Source organism: Hippoglossus stenolepis, chromosome 17 (assembly GCF_022539355.2).
Source record: "Hippoglossus stenolepis isolate QCI-W04-F060 chromosome 17, HSTE1.2, whole genome shotgun sequence".
Lineage (NCBI taxonomy): Eukaryota > Metazoa > Chordata > Actinopteri > Pleuronectiformes > Pleuronectidae > Hippoglossus > Hippoglossus stenolepis.
In genome coordinates this window covers 10,031,850-10,048,480 of record NC_061499.1, presented here as the reverse complement: position 1 = coordinate 10,048,480, position 16,631 = coordinate 10,031,850, and the positions used below count along the sequence as shown (strand labels likewise).

The 16,631-nt window shown below is 42.8% G+C and overlaps 1 protein-coding gene across 5 annotated transcripts in view; it reads right to left on the bottom strand.

Moving 5' to 3' along the window:
• ripor2 (RHO family interacting cell polarization regulator 2) overlaps positions 1-16,631 on the bottom strand; it is a 62,156-nt gene that overhangs the window by 27,912 nt on the left and 17,613 nt on the right. The window contains exon 1 of one of the 5 annotated variants that reach the window (XM_035183751.2): positions 15,557-15,872. The exons of the other annotated variants lie outside the window; for them this stretch is intronic. The gene's annotated coding sequence lies outside the window, so the exon portion shown is untranslated. Of the gene's footprint in view, positions 1-15,556; positions 15,873-16,631 lie in introns of those variants that run through there. 5 annotated transcript variants of the gene reach the window in all.

Genomic DNA, 16,631 nt, shown 5'->3' with positions numbered 1-16,631 from the left:
CTAATGTTCACTCAGGAAGGACACCGCGCTTCCCGAAGATTCAGACGAAGCAAAACAAGGGAGAACGAGAAGATGTGGACACTGAATAAAAAAAATGTAGGACAATGATAGCAGATGGTTTAAGCTGCTCGGTTTCAAGTCCCTTCACTAACTCGATGTTCCCAAACGGTAACAGCAGTTAGTTCTGCCTGTGATGAAGACTCGGGGGAATAACACTAGAACAGCATATTGTCACCGGAGAGTAGATGTAGAAAATAGCTTCATATTTACCTCAGAGTTACACTTTGTGCTCAGTAAACTCCAGGTGGACGCTGTGTCTGAAACTCACTGTTTATTTACTCACTACATTCATTTTCAGAGACTCACTCATACACGACTGGATAAATGTGGCTCTTTATAAAAGTATAATCCTATCGTCTCTTCTCACATATCAAATGTGACAATGTTGCTTTATGAAATTGTGTTTGAACAAATTGATACATTTCAGGACGAATTGATTTCAAAATGACATTTGTTGCCTCTTCTTTTGTTTTATGTGATATGTTTGATTTCTCCAAACATTCCTTCCCCTGAGCTTTTCTCTTCAGAGACTGACTCACTTTCTTATACTTTTCCTCATGTTGTTTGGTTTACTCACCAAAGTCTCATTTTCTCTTCGCATTTTTAGAACAAACCAACAAACAATTTAGAGGTGGTGATTGACAATCAGTTCACATCTGTGTTTATGATGCCAAAAATAAGATTTCTGTAGACACATCTGCAATAACCTACATTATATACATTTTTTACGGGTTTAGGTTTTTGATTACTTGACATTTTACTGTTAATAAAGAGAGTCCAGAATGCTGATCTATTGGAGCAAATAGACAATGCACATTTTTTAATCACCTCCACCAAGGAGGTTATGTTTGCTGTTTGTTTGTCTGTTATTGAGAAGGATTACGCAACATGGATGACGACTAAAAACATTCAATCTATGTAGCTCTCACACAAACCAGATTCAGATGGACAGGTACACAGACTAATGAGCAAAAGACAAGTTCTCACTCGACAGAGAGAATATATATATATGGAAATAATAAAAACTAAATAATATCAGACTTACATATATCAACCATCAGCCTGCTCTCTCAATATATCTGCATCAGAACCTCACGTTAGTCAGCCACAGTTAAGAGGCACTTTCTTTTCCCATGAAAAGCGATGAAAGCCGTTCACTCTTGTTGATTTTCCTCACTACGTTTGCAGCATCACATGAGGAGACAGGTTATATAACAAATCATGAGTCGCTCTCTGAGCTTCTCGTCTGTTATATGCTCCTGCACAAAACACCAAAACACTCAAAATACACTCATTGTGCCAACTTCACTCTCCTCTTTTATACAGGAGTCTCACCCCAAACCAACCCACCCAAACACACACACACCCAAACACACACACAATTAACTCTTGAATAGTCCTTAGAGTGTGTGTGCGCGAGTGTGTATTTATGTGTAAAAACCAGTGTCAGCCCACAGTGCATGTTAACAACAGGAGCCTAATTCTTAATGCCTGTATAAATTAGCCTCACCATGGCAACAGCAGACTAGTAAGTATGTTACGTAAAACAACGGTTATGAGCCAACTGCTAGAAGTAGGACACACGCCCTCATGTTACAGGGGCCGAGGCTTTAAAAGCACCAATCCGTCATTTGGGGGAAAAAAAACTGTTTTTTTACTTGGATCTTTCGCAGATGTTGTTTTAAATGTGTCCGCAACTTCATGAAAAGAGTCCTTAAGCTTTTTATTTGAATCTCGTATTTAATTTGACAGGGAGTGCAGTTAAAAATAGAAAAGAAATTAAAGAATAAACGCAGGGCCGGAGATGTAAGACAGGAGAAAGTGTGTGGGATGGAGAAGTCTGGTTACACGACACAAACGTTCACTACGTTTACATGGACACCAATATTCAGATATTAACCTGATTAGGACAAAAGCCTGAATAAGACACTGCCATTTAACACCACTTTCTGATGACCTTAACCCAAATAAAGTCGTTGTCAGAATAAGAAATAATCCAATTAAGACATGTGGAGTATTCTGACCTTAGTTGCATTATATCTTAATCGGATTTTAACGTCCAATTTGAGTTTTCCCTGCATTGACGGCAGGTACAAACTGCTTGACGACACATGTCCTGGCTGTAAAGAAGATGGAAACGTAAAAAAGATCTTTTGCAAAATGAAATACAAATCACCCAAAATGTTGTGTGGTAGCATCGTAAATAATTTCAGGTTGGGGTTTTAAAACTGGCAAAATAACGTTGGATGTAATAATCAAATGGAATGGAATATTCTGTTAGCAACTCATGTAAACACCATAATCGAAATAATCTTTTTCTGATTTTATTCAAATATCTTATTCTGAATTTAGGTCAATAGTCAGAATATTGGCGTCCATGTAAACGAAGTCAGTGAGAGTTCTGTTGGAACACAACAAATCCCAGAGATTATAGTCATGATCCACTGTCTATATATGACTGGAAATAAGAATATTTTCCATTACACTCTGCAGGTTGCAAGCTCGTGCCTGAAAGCTCCTCTGTTATCCCTCGTGCTGACAGGCTTTGTGTCCATGCTTGTGTGAACTGGTTCAGTGATGAACGTAGCCGCTTGGGCAGCTCCAAACTGGGATAAAACTGGCATCTGGCTGCCATCCCTCAGCCAGAACACACAATATTGTCTCTTCCAGTCTTTTTGTTTTCCCATAATCCTGTTCAAAACAAAAATCAAGAGGGTGAGACTGACTGACTGACTCACTGACTGACTGACTGAGAGCTTGTTTTCTTACTGGAACACAGCAGCTTGTTATGAACTTCTCAAATGTCTCGACCACAGTCAAAGAGCTAAGGTGCATTTAACGTGCTCACACTGCGCTGCCAAACGACGCATGTAAATGAAACGTTCCCTCAAATATCCCCTCAGAGTGAACAAGTTAAGATCCAAGAGTCGCAGTGAGACATCCTGAAAGTTTCAATATAATCCCAAACCTGCATAAAATTAAATTTGAGCTGAAAGGGAGAATGTTTTAATCCCAGTCTCATCACACTTTATTAACCTGTTGACCACATTGGAAAGAACCAGTTTCACATCCAAACGTGGTGCCTGCAGAACACACACACACACACACACACACACACACACACACACACACACACACACACACACACACACACACACACACACACACACACACACACACACACACACACACACACACACACACACACACACACACACACACACACACAGGAGCGTAATCGCAAGCTCCAGAATGATGTGCATACAAATCTACAGTAATATACAGAAGAATATTACTTCTTAACTGAATCCAGGATGTGGCCATTTATAGCTACTTTGACAAGACAAAATGATTTCAGGAACCCAGAGCCTCATTATCCTCAGGGCAGAGGAGAAGTGCAAGTTCCTCCTGAGGAAGAAGTATTTTTTTCATCTTCACCAAGAGGCCTCTCAGAAGTGCTAAAACGCAGCAGGGAAACTGTTTGAGGACGACAGCACACAGCAGGAAAAAATGCCAATGTCACCTTGTGAGGAGGTGATGAAACACGTGGTTCAGGTGTTTCAGAGTTTCACAAAAACATCATCAACATGCACACGTGGGCTCATTCGGACATTATACGGATGTTTTACTAGGAGGCAGGTAGGAACATTTCTGGAAAGTGTCAGAAGCAACTCACTTGGCCATTTGAGTTTTCAAAAACAGCCCCTCTGGCAAATTCCAGAAAAATGTCAAGAGTTCAGTGCAATTGTGAAAGCAGCTTAAGTGAGAAATCGGAGCTAATATAAACAATATTTTTATATTCAGGATCAATCAAATTACTTCATGTGTGAGGTGTTATTGTTGATGAACCCAGAGAGAATTACACCAGACTCTGCGTCTTCCAAGTTGGCAGTAAATCTCTCCTGTTTTGGCTCACTTTCACCACTGTCGTCTTTGGCTGGATACGTTTTTATTCATAAAGCTGTGAAAACCACACTATCTGCTTAGCAACTGACAGACACAGTTAGCGAATAGCTTGTGAACAAAGCAGAGCATTAAACACCAAAATGCAGATCAAACGAAGAGTGTAGATTTGATTTATAGTCATCGGACGGCCAGATAATCCGAATGTTTCTTCGTAAAAGCCATGTATGATAACATGTTAGCCACATCACCTTAAAGAAGGTATTAGCACATCAGTATAGTGTTTATCACTTGTTTGTCTAAAAATAAATCTGTTAAGCAGATTTAAGGTTTTTTCTTAAACTTGAAATAGGAAGTCAACTTAAGTCTCTGTGAAATAATCCCCGAAAACTTTCACCTTAAATCACCAGCCCTCACAAGTGTAAGCTAATCTCCCTCTGGTTACTAGGTAGTAAAATGTACACACACAGGAAGATGTTGTAAATAACCCAACCCGGTGACATTCAGGAATTCAAAAGCTTTGAACATGAGAACAGAGGCGCTGTTATGGCTAAAGTCAGCTCTGCTCCGTCACCTGTAGGATGATAGATAATGAGTTACAAGGTTCTGGTTCCAGGAATCCCAACACATAGACAAAACACACAAAGGGAACAATGTGCCGCGCAGATATTTCAACACGTCCTGTGTGATGCTGGTATGCAGTGAGAATTACCTCAGGTACAAAAGGAATCAAAGGCTCGGTCAGTAGTCCTCCCTGAAGACGGGAACAATGCCTCTTTACAATCGTCCCTGTGAATGGTCAACGTGGAGGAAAATTCCCGAAGGAGCACAAACGTTTGACAAAAACAACAAACCTGACACGCGGCAAAGACACAGTAACAGAGTCAGCTCAGATTAAAAAAACAGTCTGGACCCAGATTTGATGTTTGCTTATCAAACGAACTGAGGATATCTATTAATCGCAACAACAAAAAAAAACTGTCAAAGTTTGTTGAGCCCAAAATACCGTCTCTTTAGGGAATAATTAATTTTGGGGGGAAATCCTCCTATTCGCTTTGTTACTGAGTCATCTCGGTTTCATCATCCGGTTTCACCCTGTTCTTACAGCATCAAATAAAGTAAAACCAAACTTAATATAAAAATGAGCTTGAGCATACATCAGTTTGATAGTTTGGGCGTGACTCTGGGGGGGCTTCACTTTTGGAGAGCTGTCATGTCATCCATGTTCAGATAGGGAATATGGTTAAAGCTAGATCTTTCCTCCTGTTTCTGGTCTCCAGCTTAGCTACACTAGCTGCTAGCTGTAGTTGAACGCACAAAAGAGAAGGTGGGATCGATTGAAGACAGCAAATACATATATTTACCGGAATATCAAACTATTCCTTTCAATGAGAAGAATTTTCTTATCAACAGCAAAGACAGAAAAGTAAATGAAAGTGTTTTGACACAGCTCCCTGTTAATCAGGAACCTTCTCTGACCCAAAATAATCATGTTGCCTGACACACTGACCCAAATTATCAGAGCCTCCTGATCTCCCCTATCCTGCCATGGGGAATTAAAAATAAACAAACAAAAGACAAAAACAGAATCAGCTGATTAACATTTCAGTCATCTGATGAAGTTAAACTGTTTATCATCAGACAGACAGGAAAGTGGATGTGGTGCAGTGGGGACGTGACTGCTGTGCGAGTGCCAAAGCGTGGGAATCGAACAAAGTCGCCTGTGTTTCTGTGTGTGTGTGTGTGTGTGTGTGTGTGTGTGTGTGTGTGTGTGTGTGTGTGTGTGTGTGTGTGTGTGTGTGTGTGTGTGTGTGTGTGCGTGCGTGTGTGAGAGAGAGAGAGAGAGAGGCCAGTGCAGCTCCATCAGATGAAAATTGAGACAGGTCAGAAATATTTCACCAAGCTGCAGAAATAAACCTGAAGTGATGTCCTAATCTAATCATAAATAATAATTAATGTATCACCTCAATCAGTGCAAGTAATAGTATCTACTCTTATATTAATCTTTTTAGCCCCTAACAAGAACCAAAGGTCATTTCTCTACACCTCACTGACCTTTTCTTCAAAGGCACTGACCTCTCTCTCCCCCCTGCTGTGTGTATGTGTAGTGTGCTCAGATTTCCTTGTATATCGTTAACATGCGTTTACAGTCGCTCTATTCCAATTATAGGTCATCGGTATCCTCGTGAGACCGAGCATGCAGGAGAAATTAAGGCCAGGCTATAGAGTCGCATTTAAATGTACGGATGACCAGATGAACTGAGGCGTGTCTGGACTGAAGTTACACTCAGACAGCTGCCGCTGACATTTCAACAGTGGAGAGCAGCGTGTAATCACTCGTGAGAACTGTGAGACACGGCCCTAAAATGCACAATCCAGATTAATGGACTCAGATTATATTCATGACATACATTATTAGACAGTACAGTGGAAAGACACGGCGGGAGGGAGACAGGGGATTAAACCAGAAGCTCGCGATGCGTCTCCTGCTGACTTGGCGTCCACACACTGACGACAAAGTCATTAAACGCTGCAGTCGACTCAAGCAATGTCATGACAACATCATCACAAGCACAAGAAACATCCTTGTTTACTTTGAGCTACTGATGAAGATCTCTCATGTAGAGAGTGGGACATCAATACAAGTCAATTTACTCTCCATTTCCCCACAATGATCCACTCACAAAATTAAATCATATCCAAAGAGTAATATCAAACACAGTCCGGCAATCACATGCACTGATGCCCCCACCTACATTAAAACCTGTGGACTTGTTTTTTCTCATGTAACTTGTCAAACTGATTCCAAACACTGACACCATAATATTCTATGTTGTGTTTTCTCATCACGACACTGACTCAAGTGACATGATGCTGCTTCTGTGCCGATTACATATGTTGTAGAATATTTCTGTTGAAGTTTATTGAGTAAATTCTATGGAGTGTCGCTTTAACATTCACTGAAAATCCTTGTTTTTGCTGACTTCCCCTGGTCCAGCTACTGACCTGGCTGCAGTGATTCAGAGGTGTACTCCAAGACACTGTGACTTCACTGGTGGGCGAGGTTACAAGTGCAATCTGACCGCACTGACTGGGGATGCTTGCCTTGGTCATATGTGAAACAGACGTCAACATTGTCAACTCGACAGGGCAGAATCTCAGCCTAAAGTTAAATAAGTTAATTTCCTACCATTGCATACATACAATTGTGAATTATTCCTATTCAGATGTTTGTTATACATGCAGGCGAATGACATAATCACCATGTGAGAGCACGACAATTAACATTTTGTACGATCAAATATCTTCGGGCGGCTCACCAACAAAACAGGGTAGCAAATTATTTTATGTAAATCAAATCTCACCGACAACGTGTTTAACTATTAACTCAGGGTGGTTTTCCCTCAGTGACTAAAAGGTATTAAGAATTCCAACTTCGATTGACCATTTTCCCATCTTCCCTCTTAACAGTGTCCCCTGCATATTCCTCTAACACATGTCTGACTGGCATTAGTACTCTGTGCATTTGGGTCAGCATTAGAAACACATTCCCACTTGCTCCACTTCTTGGACTTGCCCACTGTGTGCGACTCGGAGAGTGACCACCTATGCTGCAGCGCTGGAATGCAGTTGGCATACAAACGGGATTACATCGGTTCTTTCAGCTCCATTTGTTATTTTGAGCAGGGAAAGACAACATTCTTTTCACTGATAGCTGCTACTGTGATAACACAGGCTCAGAGTTTTGTAAAGCTGTGGGAAAAACATTCGGCAACAAGAGACAAAATTCACGAGCACAATGTATCAGCTGGGAAGGTGGCAGGAAAGGGAGGTGAGCTCCTGGGCCCCTAGGACGCAGAGGTGAATTTGGCAACTGGGAAATAACTAATTACAAAACCAAGATGGGCCAAGAGGATGTCACTGTTTATATTAGAGAGACTCAAAAGGTTTAAAGGGCACAAAGTGTATGAGAAACTGACCCTATTGACCATATTTGAATTCAGGAAAAAGCGATTAACGCTACAATTGTATACGATTTGGCATGACAGCAGCCAGATAAACGTACTATGGCTACATCCATGATCCACGCTTCTCGTCATATGTTTCTGATGCTTTCTGTTTATGTTCAATCTACAGCACATCCATAAATGCACACTCTCACTCACCAGCAATGCTTTAAACACTGAGTGTGTGATTTACAAACAGAAGTCAATCCTCCTCCAGCCTCGGCTAAACCATTACCACACTGTTAACAACAGAATTACTATTCTCAGAGTGGTTGAACGAAGTGAAAAATGACAGCAGGAAAAAAAAAGGCTGAAAAAAATAAATAAAACGAAACTAGGGCTGCGAGCACTCGCGATCTCGGGACCCGCGGGGGAGAGCGAACACGGACCGCGTCACTTCCTGCGTCCGTCACGCGGCATTCACTAGGGAACACCTACCATTCATTTCGCACAGCTGCTTTTGCACATCTGATGCATGGAAGTCGTATTTTACAATCCATTACTGGTGAGAAAGAGAAATGTGTACAATACTAACTAGCAGTTAGCTAGCTAGCTTCTTTTCTGGCTAGCTAACCATAGCTAGATCAACAAATTAAAAAACAGTATATACTTAATAGACTGATTGATATGCATTTGAAAATATGCTTTTGCTATTCTTTATCCAAAGTGTTAGTGTAGCTGGTCACAATCAAGATTGGTTAAAGCAGACGGAATGTCTGTGTTTTAGGGGATTTTGCCACACCCATTTTGAAGTACTCCAGAATATGTACATTTTAAATCAGGCCTGACGCGCCTGCAAAGTTTGGTGAGCACTGTCGGTGCTCGGGCCCTAAAAAGACAGAAAAATGCGCCTCCACATTGTTCCTGGAATGACTTCTTCCCAGAACAGAAATTCACTGCAGTGTGCAATTGTTCCTTTTCTCCCTAAACTGTAGTTTCACAGTTTAGTATTTCCGCTAACTGTGGAGATTATCATGGTGAGTAAAGACTCAGCAGGGAGCGAGGGCACAGAGAAGATATGAAGATATGAACTTGGGAGGCATAACACTGGAAATTAAACGATACACCGAAGTTGCACAAAGATATGACGACACTCACGACTCAAACGCTCAACCGATTAAGAATTATTTTGGATTTGGGAATTCTTGCGATTCAATAGGAAACAAAAAAAAAATTGACTCATACAGGGACTTGAGGAAAAACTGTGACAGAAACCAGAGTGATTCAGACCCTGACAGAGAAAACAGGCCAGTGTGGACATTGATAGTACAGATAAGCTGTAATCCAGACACCGTGATGCATCCATTGTGCCGTTCACCAGCCCGACCTCTCTACTCACACTACTGCTCACATACAACAGTAGAAATCATTTGGTCCCCTTTTATTAATGACTTTAATCTGCAGCATGAAATAGAGGTGGATGAGGGGGAGAGGGTGGATGACATGCAAAAAGGTCAAGAGCCTTTCAAAGACGCACAATGTCCTCGGTGTGCTGCAGCCTTATGCTTCATCATGAGTTCCTCTCCATATACTGAATATTCATTATTTTCTTTCTACCTGCAAAGATCTGTAACTGAATCACTTAAAGCACAAATTATCATTTTAAGTGAATGACAAACTCTCCTTAATCAGGGATCAGGTGAATCTTGTGCAACATTATTCAAGCGTGCAGCAAACAAATCATTTTTAGGATGAAAAGCTTTTTATCTGTGTTCTCCTGTATTTTTCTAATTGCTGCCTCATTCACTGTTAATAATGGAGAGGGTGGAAATGGATCTACAACGACTAACAGCTAATGCCTTTTTTTATGTAATTTTTATGAGTGCAACTGGATTTTAATTTGCACTGACCTTTTCCTGATAAAGAAAGTCAGAAAGGGTCAGAAACATGAGAAAGGCTGCAGAATTAAATTGGCTACTCTTTTCATTTAGTGTTGATTATCTATAAAAAGGTCAGAAACTGAGAGAGATTTTGAAAGTGGGTTTAAGAATTGAAGCAAAATATTTAGATGTTAGTCACTGACAATTTTGTAATCAATGAAAGATATAACCATATCCACTGTATTTTTCAGTTATGGTGGTTCCAAAAACAGAATCGTCAAACTGGTCGGCAGAAACGTTCAAAGACATATTTCGCTGCTGTACAAAGAGTGAGCAGTCATCCTCACAACGACTGGCCTCAGGACAAAAGAGCGGTGTCATCCTCTCCTTCCCTCCTCCTCGATTCATCCGTCATCACACAGCTGTGTGTCACAGCCACCCCGAGGCAGCTGGGTAATGGGAACACCCACCTCCTGGTGCCTTGACTTTGTGGCAACAAAAAAAACCCAGGTCCTATAAAAGATGCAAAGGTGCCTGAGACCAAATGCGAACACGGCGCAGAAAGTGGATAAGATGAAGAGTCTGCACTAGCACAGAAGAAAGAGTGAGAGACAACAGAGAAAACTAACGGGAGGGAAGACAAGTGAAGCGCTGACACTTTCTGAGCGATTCATCACAGAAGTGAAGAGATGTTGACAGCACACCTACAATTTTTTACCAATCATACCAAAGAACTGTCAGGACGGCTGGAGCCAGATGTGTCACACACCACAAATTATCATCTGTGTGTTGTCCTGTAGCTGGTAAACAAATAAACAGACATAAACCTGCCATGACACACAGACGTGAACCAATCACGTCTCCTCCAGCTGCAGGACCCTGCTGAGGGAGCAAATACCAAAACAGACAGATTATCAGCTTAGGAGCCTAAAACGCTTATTGCAATAGAACACTGCTGCCGCCCCCAGCTGCCCAAGCCAGAGGTGTGCGTGCATGTGTATGTGTGTGTGTGTGTGGGGGTCAAATATCATGTGTCGCACATGACGACTACAGCATAGCATGTTCCATGTGGTGCATGTGTCCCCTCAGAGCAGAGGATTAATGTGGAGCACCTCCAACACCACACACACACACACATACACACACACACCAAGAATGCCATGCTGATCTGCTCAGAGACAACGGGAGGAGGGGTGAGGAGGGGTTCAAACGCCCTTCCATAAATTCTCTGTCTGTATCTATGGAGAAGAGGGAGAGAGAGGAAGAGACTGGAGGAAGAACCAGAGGTGGATGGAAGAAGGGAGGAAAAGAGGAGAGTAAAATAATAAAGATGGAAAACACAAGAGTAGACCTTCCACACACACATATTGTGGACAGCCTAACCACAACCTTATCCCTAACATTAACCAGGAGCTCAGACATGACATTTTGCGACGTTAAGACTGTGCTTTGGCCCCATTAGGTCTGCTTGTTCTGACATAGTTAAGTGTTTATGCTGGAAAGGGTCCAGAAGAGGTACCAAAAACGAGTGCGCACACGCACGCACGCACACACACACATTAGTTCATTAGCAGCAAATAACTGTTGCGGTTATCATTTTTCACACATCACTGCTTCTTACTCATGCTGCCAGAGGAAAAAAAACACACAAATACACACACACTTAGTCTCAACTTTGCACAAGCATGTAGGTGTGTGTGTGTATGTGTGTGTTTGTATTTTCTGGATGTGCTGTGATATAACCGGCAGCAGCCTACATACACTCGTACACAGCAGCTGTCTGAGCCATGGTCTGTGGTAAAGCAGCACTGACACTCATGGATTGCGCTACGTGAAAAGTCAAGTGATCATCAAAGTCAGTGGGGTTCATCCTCTGAGGGCCATGAACGTCTGAAAACATTTCATGGCGTTTCATAAGATTTCAGTCTGGACCAAAATGGCGGCTTGACATTCCCTAAAAACCATCTCCTCTCTCCCCTCCCAACCTCCATTCCTCCAGCTGGTCGTCTCACTGTTCAAACCCTCCCTGCCTCTGCGGCCCCTCCCTCCACATTCCACTTAACCCCAGTGTAAGAGCCCCGGCCCACCTTCTTGACACCACAGATTCCCAACAAACATAAAAACACCTCCCACCCACCCCTGGGGAAGCGGTGATTGCAGGGTAGGGCATGTTGAGACAGGCGGATAAGGCCAGACCATCATCTTGAGGCCAGATAACCTCCCGTCTCAGAGCAGACGGCGTGGCCCCTCACTCTGACGCGGCCGTCTCTGCACCACAAACGATGAATCACTCTGACCGAGCAGACTTTGAACGAGCTCGAGGAGGTGTGAAAAGTTGAAAAGTAGCCGTTTCTAAAATAAAACCCCTTTGTATGCTCTGTGACAGGCCTGTAAAAAAACCCAACTGTCTTTTACATCTGTGAACAGAATGACACAATTTCCCCGCAGGGAAGTTTCATCAAAGATCCAGAAGCAGATCAACCTCTTGTCAGTTATTGGTTGTATCAAAGCGGCTTCGCAGACGCAGAACGAGGGGTCGAGTTAAATTTGGAAATCTGGATCGTGGAAACTCAGCGGGGGATTTTGACTTTATTATTTAAGTCATCCGTGTCATTAAACCCTGACAGAGCATCCAGAGCAGCAAAAAGCCTCCGACTGAAATCATTTCTTTTCGGCGTCCCAGCAGAGCACTCAAACTTTCTGCAGCCTACACGCCTTATGAAATAACTATCAGCTGTGAAAACTGTAAGGAGCAGACACTCCTCCTGGAAGAATGTGAGGCCGACATTTCCCCCCCCCCCCGAAACCGCACATGTGCTTCGAGATGGAAAAACATGTGTATAAATGCATGCAACCTACACACATAGCCACCCACACACACACGCCTGCAATATTACTGAGAGCAGCAGCTGAGTGTTTCTGAGGAAAGGAAAAGGTCAAGTGCTCCCATGTGAGACGTTGATAGACTTTTAAGTTCTTATCATGGCTGCGAGCACAATTCACTTCCAGGTCGTGTTCCTCCTCCTTTTATTGGTTTGTTATTCACATGGCCTTCATAATCTACTTCCACTGAATTATGTCATTGGATTTACAGGTATTTGGTGATAACTGGTCACAAATTGGCCAAATTGAATTTGTTGTTTCAGTCCGGACCGCGGGTGGATCGATGTGAGCAGTGCTGCTAAAGCCGGACTGAAAAGTCACACAATGTTCATGAGACATTTTTCAATAACACTTTCTAAACTATGTCTTTGAATATTATTTGATCTAATTAACCAAAATCAGACAGTATCAGCAGGACAAAGTGATTCTTCTACAGAAACATTGGAGTTTCTGTTCAAATAGGTTGTAAAGTTAAAGTCAAATGAACCACTGGATATTGGATGATTGCTAATATTGTTGTCATGGGGTCAAATCTGAAGAAATTCCAGTTTCTGTGCTGATTATCATCTGTAATATAATATCCTGACGTCAGCTGATAAATCACAGGCTGCTCTATTTGTGCCAAACATTCTCCTGCTCCACTGTTTCAAATGGGAAGATGTGGTACTTTGTTTGTCTCACATGATCGTATAATTATATCTGGATAAAAATATCTGTTTGGAGAAAACAAGAGATTTGAGAACATCAACTTATTTAACACTGGAAAATTGTCAGTTTATCAGCTCATAGACAAAACGCTTAACCGTGAAAATGATCAGTAAAAGACTTGAATGTCAGGAGAGTGCATACCTCCTCCAAGGTCCAACAGTCCTCTCAAATTCAATCAAGCCACCAAATCTAACACACAGAGAGATATCAGTCCTCTAAATATGTTTTTTTCCATCAAGATCCATTGACAATTTCCTGTAAAAAAAGGTCCCATCTCACAATGTCAAATAAATGTATCAAAAAAATCCCTGGATCCACAACAAAAGTGAAGGAGCTCTTTCTTGGCCTATGTCCCATCCTTCCACCACGTTTCAAGAAAATCTGTTCAGTAGCTTTTGCGTAATCCTCCTGAGACGAAACCAACTACCTCAACGGTCAGGGACCTCCTTAGTGGTCAAATGAGTTCAGGTGATGTTGACATTAATTATAAATAAAGAAAAACCACATCCACTTAACGTCAGCTCTGCAGTGTTGTGCTTTTTGTGTTGTGTTTTAGTAAATTTGGGGGAAAACCCAACAAAACAAGATCAAGCCTCTGAGTTTCCTCCAAACCACACAGTCATAATTTCTGTAATGAGTCTTTGGAGAGAGAAAGAGGAGGAAATGAGTGTGTGTGTGTGAGCGTGTACTAGTCTCTGTTTGTGTGGGACAGAGAAAGTGAAAGACTGAGAGGGAGAAAAGAGTGTGGGAGCAGATGCAGGGAATGAAAAGCCGGCTCTGGGTAAAGTGGAGAGCAGGTGACGGGGAGCTTGTGTGTGAGAGTCTGGGAACAGACGCTGGTCTTGCATCCCTGCAGCCCGTCTCGGCTTGGCACAGGCCGCGCTACCTCCTCGTCTCCAGCCCCCCTCAAAACATCTTAACCACGGCCCAAACAGGCTGGCAGCGAGGCAAAGCACTTCCACTTAACCATATCAAAGTCAGGCTGGCGCGGAACTGAAAGAGCATTCTGCCCTGAATAAAAAAAACTCCTTCTTTTCACTTCTCCCCCCTTCTGAAGCAGCATGAGCAGCCGGGAGGAAAGCCGCACTGCAAGCTGCATATTTATTTGCTGTTTTTGTTGTTATTTTGAAAGTGCTGTGGAATTGGCAGAGAATAAAGGACCTGATTTCTTGGGGGAGACTTGTTTTTGATGGAGGACATGCAGCGGAAGAGAGCATGTGTAGCTGGGCTGGCAGGGTTTTAAAAAAAAGGAGATCTCAAACCATCACTTTTCTCCAGGTAGGTTCCTGTGGTTGTTTTTTTCAAAGCCCAGAAAAGAAGAAGTGATCTGCAGACCATCTGGCACGAGGAACGGTCTCCTGTCAAGGCTGCTCACTTCAGACAGTTTGATTTCACTGCTGCTGTGTTTATCTGCTCTGGTTCAGCTGGCACCTCCACTGTAGCTGAGACCTGATGCCCTTTGACCCCTAAACAAACCTGGAGGGCCTTTTTTAAAAAAAATTGTTGTATCCCTGACCTGGTTCTCTCACTTTTCGCATGCATGCAGCATCACAAGTGCGTGTGTGTCTCAACAGGGAAGTACACACTCACACGCACGGATGCACACGCGCGCACACACTGACAGGAGCTGCACAATAACATTTTCTCCCATTCAAACTTGCATCACGTGTCTCCTGCAAAAACACAGAAACGACTTGAATGGCAGAGATTGCTCACAGCACAGCATCAATCAGGAGGGACGCACTCAAACACTCCTCGTGTGGACTGAGTTGCAAATATCAAATCTTTATCTTTTTATAGTTTTATTGCAGCTTTTGAGCTCCACTACTTTATGTTCAGGATATTAAATTATGCAAAGATCACCCTCGTGCAACTTATACAGTTAAGTGCGTGATCCTGTGCTATCTGTGAGATTTATGCCATCAAAACTCGACTTTAAAGTCAAATTGTTGGTGTTTCTGTGGGTTTCTCCTCCATTCAGTTGCATCCCCGGTGAAACCAGTTCACGCGTGGCTCAGATCCACTAACCCACTGCCCCCGGAGAACAAGCTTTTCCTCCCCTACACAGCCTGGAGATACGAGTCCCTCCCTGGATGAAGCGCACCACAGTCTCCACACCTCTCCAGCTCGTTTGCATTGACCGTGTTCAGCTCACCGGGCCCGGGTTAAACTCACCTCTCCAAAACTTCACTCCAGCGGCTCCTCAGCGGCGCCTCAGCCCTTCTACCTGCGCCGCTCCATCCGTGCGTAAAAGGGGGGGAAAAGTGCGCTCGCTGCTCTTCAATGTGCAAGTAAATAAATTAAAAAGAACAGAAACTCTCAGTTCCGGAGATGATGAACCGATCGCCCAAAACGAGCACCGGCTGCTGGTCGTTAGTTCCCCCGCTCCGAGCCTCCGAGCAGCGGATCGTCCTCCACAACAGACACTGGCTCCACTCTCACTGCCTCCGGTTTGTGTTTGCTGCGCTCCTCCCGAACAATGGCGAAGCCAATGGAAGGCTGCGGGTGTTACAGGGGGGGGGCGGGGTCACTCTGTTTTTGTTGAGCCCCCCCACCTCATCCTCAACTCTCTCTTGTGTGAGTGGTGGGTTTGCGTGTGCACGTGGATGGCCGTGAACGAGCCCTGAGAACACGACTTAAGCTTGTGGAGGGTCCTGACTCTCTTTGTCTCTCCGAAAAAAAAAAAAAACATCACATAAGCTATATTCTTGCATAAGATGTTACTATCTGCACCGATTGTGTTTCTCCTACAGAAATACTGAATCAAAATAAAGTAAAACATGTATTTTAGGTTCGCACAGTCTGAAATACAATAGTCCCCTTGTTAAACCACATTTAAATTCACTGGATCCAGATTTTTAGTTTTGGATTTGCAGAAAATTATTCTCCGAGGAAATCTGTGAAAATGTTGCAAAACACTCACAACGTTACAGAAAGCGACAAAAACCTTCCTGGATCTGTGATTTGATCCGGATCGGCACCAAAATTGAATGGCTTGGCCCACATGGAAATCAGTGCAGTGGTTTTTGTGTAATCCTGCTGACAAATAAAGGCAGGTGAGGTAATAAACTAAAATTAAAACAAGTGTCTGACTGTATTACCTTTAAATATCCTTCTATTTATAAAGATGTTTATCTAAGTGGTGTGAAGAGCTATTAGAACCTGACATCAAAGCTCTTCGAGGATGAATAAACACTCAAGAATGGCACTCGGAGCTCATATCACTGCCTGGGCCCAACAGTCCGCTCAT